We start from the raw sequence: 3,767 nt of genomic DNA, 5'->3' as shown, positions 1-3,767 counted from the left end.
ATCTTTAACAACTAAACAGACATTTTGAATAACATATCCTTGTCACGGATGGACAACATTTATCAAACATGGAAGGGAATGATCTCACTCCCCATTCCAAAGAGGACAGTCAGATATCAACAGTTAGAGAAATGAAGTCAGAAGCACAATTAAAGCAAACTCCATATGTTCTTGTCTTACAAGATTAATATTATTTATTTATTTACTGAAAGTAGAGTTCTGGGCCCCAACATGATAGTGTAAAGGCTAAAGTCCTCATCTTGAGTGCACTGGGATCCCATTTGGCTGCCAGTTCTAACCCCGACAGCCTGCTTCCATCCAGCTCCCTCCTGAGGCCTGGGAGAGCAGTCGGGAGAGCCCAAAGCTTTGGGACCCTGCACCCACGTGGGAGACCCAAAAGAGCTCCTAGTCCTGGCTTTGGATTAGCTCAGCTCCAGCTGTTGTGGCCACTTGGAGAGTGAACTATCAAATGGAAAATCTTCCTCTCTGTCTCTCCTCCTCTCTGTATATCTGCCTTTCCAATAAAAATAAATATTTAAAAAAAATAAAAAGAAAGTAGAGATCCACACAGAGAAGGACAGAGACAAAGAGAGGTCTTCCATCAGCTGGTTCACTGTGCACACAGCCCCCCTGGGCCAGACTTGAGTCAAGAAGAAGCCAGCAGCTTTGGCCATAGCCATGGATGAGATTCAGCGCCGAACGCCAACAGGAGCCTCAACTCATCTCCCATTGCCTGTGTGGAAAGGTGAGACCCAGGCCCCGACAGGCTCAAAACAGGAAATGACAAGCAGGAGCAAAAAGAAAACCAAAGAGTCTTCCAGCCTCCGCATGGGGGCTGTGGGATTTGGTTTCTATGATTACTGCTTAGAAAGCTCCATGATGAACCTTCAGGCCTTGGGTACATGAATCAACCCTAAAGACTCCTGATGATGTAAATCTCCCCCGATGGACCTCTACCTAATTTGGTCTCAACCCATGTGTTTTTAAAATTGTATAACCGGGCCCGGTGCGGTGGCGCAAGTGGTTAAGGTCCTCGCCTTGCACGCCCGGGATCCCATATGGGCGCCAGTTCTATCCTGGCGGCCCTGCTTCCCTTCCAGCTCCCTGCCTGTGGCCCGGGAAAGCAGTCGAGGATGGCCCAAGGCTTTGGGAACCTGCACCCGCGTGGGAGACCCGGAAGAGGCTCCTGGCTTCGGATTGGCATAGCATCGGCCGTTGCGCTCACTTGGGGAGTGAATCATCGGAGGGAAGATCTTCCTCTCTGTCTCTCCTCTCTGTATATCCGCCTTTCCAATAAAAATAATAATAATAATAAAATAAATCTTTTTAAAAAATTGTATAACCAAATATATTTTCAAAACCTTTTACTACTCAGAAATTGGGCGGGAGAGCAAAGAAACCTTCCATCTCCTGTGAACGTGTGAGGAAGCCGTGTAGTGTAACCTCTCAGGCACATAACAGGTAACTTGTAGACAATAGATTCAAGACAACATTAGACAACAGTAAAACTACAAAGACATACAGGGGGAATCAAGAGCAACCCTGACAACCTATTAACAGGAGGTCATGTGCACAGAGCAGTGGGGGACCACAGAGTGGAGCAGGTGGACAGGAGGAGGCTTGTATCCCAAACCTGGAGTCTCCCGGATCCCCACCAAGGGCTATCAGTATGGGTGCCAAGGACCACATCCCAACTGCCAAAGAGACCACGGGGGACTGGAATGCCTTCGGAGGCCGAGAACTCAGAGGACATCCTCCCCTGCCCGCCTTTGGACCTACCACACGGGATGGAAGAAGCTGAATCCTTCATCATAGGATCCAAGGCCATCGGAACAACAACCAGGAAACCTGAGCGGTCTTCAGAAACAGAACAGTGGACTCCCTTTGGGACTAGGGAGAGAAACTATCTCTGGTTCTTACTTGGCTCCAACTTCGGGTCCCCACCCTCTCTGCAATGACCATGAGGGACGCTCCAGAGCACCCCCCCAACACACACACACACACACACACACACACACACACACACACTCACAAATTGGAATGGATAGGCAGAGAACAACAAGGAAGGCTTGGTCAGCATGGACTCACACACACCTTACTAGGTAGGACACGGGGATTAAGTACTCCTCACCAAGGTATGGAAGATTTCTCTGCACACCCTTCCTAAAACTGTTTCGCACCTCAATTGTTGAAATGTCATTGAAATAGTCACAGGAAGTTGTTAAGACCATGCATCCAATTTTGACAAATTGGTTGCTCAATACTTTGTCAATTTATCCCTTAACGTTATATATTGTTGCTGATGTTATGTTGGGGCTTTTAATTGACCGGGATTCTACTCTGTTGGCTCTGCCTTTGGACCGGGGAGGGTCTCCCCAAGAAGCCGCTGAACTTGACCGGACAATGAGATGCTGGACTCTATGCTTGGTGTATGCTTGCAATGAAGGAATCTCAACTAAACCTGAACTGTGGTTGCGCAACGGGGGGGAGGAGCCCACCATGGGGGGAGGGTTGGGAGGAATCCCAGTGCCTATATAGAACTGTGTCACATAATACAATAAATATTAAAAAAAAAAAAAAAGAAGAAGAAGAAGCCAGCAGCCAGCAGCTTTCAGGGTCTCCCATGTGGGTGCAGGGGCCCAAGGCTTTGGGCCATCCTCTGCTGCTTTCCCAGGCCTTACCCAGGCGGGACATGAACCAGGCCCAAGCCTGCCACAGCACCACACTGTCCCTACACAGTTTTCTTACAGAGCTTCCCTCCACCCCAGGGTCGATTCTCCCCTTAACTGAGGAATTGGCCTCCACTTTCTGGCCTGTAGGCTTAAATGCCTGCTACAGATGGGGGTCCTTCGGGTTCCTCGGCGTTGTTGTGTTTTTGTTTGTTTGCTTGTTTGCAAGGATTCTTTATGGTTTTGTCTCTCCTATTGTGGCATGAGTTCTGTGCTCTTTTAGAGGTTTATCTCTTACAGAATTCTTCCCTGAAGCTTTTGTTCCCTCCTCCTCTTCCTCGTGGTTATGGTCTTCCTCACCATGAGCAGCACCAAATTTCACTTTCCTCTGTCCTATCCTGCTCCTACATTGGGGCCCAAGGCTTGGCACACCCCTGCTCAGATGGTCTCCCATTCTCGGCTTGGCCTATCTGCTCAGATCAGGACTAAAGCGCCCTGGTCCTGACAAGCACTTCATTCCAACCACCGGAAGCGCTGTTGCCCAAGTTTACTGCATTTCCTCCGTGTTTAAGGCACTTTCTGAGCAAGTCATTCATCGCCTCCTCTTCATCCTGAGTGCCCACCGGGGCCATAATTCACCAGCCCCGGGTCCCATTCGCCTCCTTGTCCACAATACCGCAATCATCTGTCCCTCTAATGCGCGACCACGATCAGAAAGTTCTGGAGACCATGGACCGCTCGTGGGCGCCTTAAAGAACATGATCCCTACAGATAAACTCTTCCAGGCAGTCCCGCACTCCCCGTGTGGAGAAATGCCGCCCTGAATACAGTAGGCCTGCGGGACATCCACCTGTTGATCCACGCTAATCCCCTCGTTCGCCGGCGACCTGTGCCCCACACTGCACCCCGCCCCGCACCCGCCCCGCACCCCGTCCCGCACCCCGCACCCGCCCCGCACCCCGCCCCGCACCCGGGCCTCCCACCGTTCCCTCCGTGCCCACCGCCCTACCTGAGGCTTGCAGTGCACCCCACAGCACCGGGAAAAGGCACCAGAACCGCCAGAACGCCAAGCCCCTACTCCTCCTGGCCATTTCGGTT

At 50.9% G+C, this 3,767-nt stretch overlaps 1 non-coding gene across 1 annotated transcript; it reads left to right on the top strand.

Annotated features, from left to right (window-relative positions):
- Positions 1-646: 646 nt before the first annotated feature.
- LOC121167630 lies at positions 647-768 on the top strand. Its single transcript, XR_005885609.1, has one exon. It is a non-coding gene; the product is annotated as a small nucleolar RNA ACA64 (small nucleolar RNA).
- The last annotated feature ends 2,999 nt before the right edge of the window (positions 769-3,767 follow it).

This window comes from Ochotona curzoniae, unplaced genomic scaffold (assembly GCF_017591425.1).
Source record: "Ochotona curzoniae isolate NIBS_2020 unplaced genomic scaffold, NIBS_Ocur_1.0 patch401, whole genome shotgun sequence".
Lineage (NCBI taxonomy): Eukaryota > Metazoa > Chordata > Mammalia > Lagomorpha > Ochotonidae > Ochotona > Ochotona curzoniae.
This window is presented reverse-complemented; position numbering and strand designations above follow the sequence as displayed.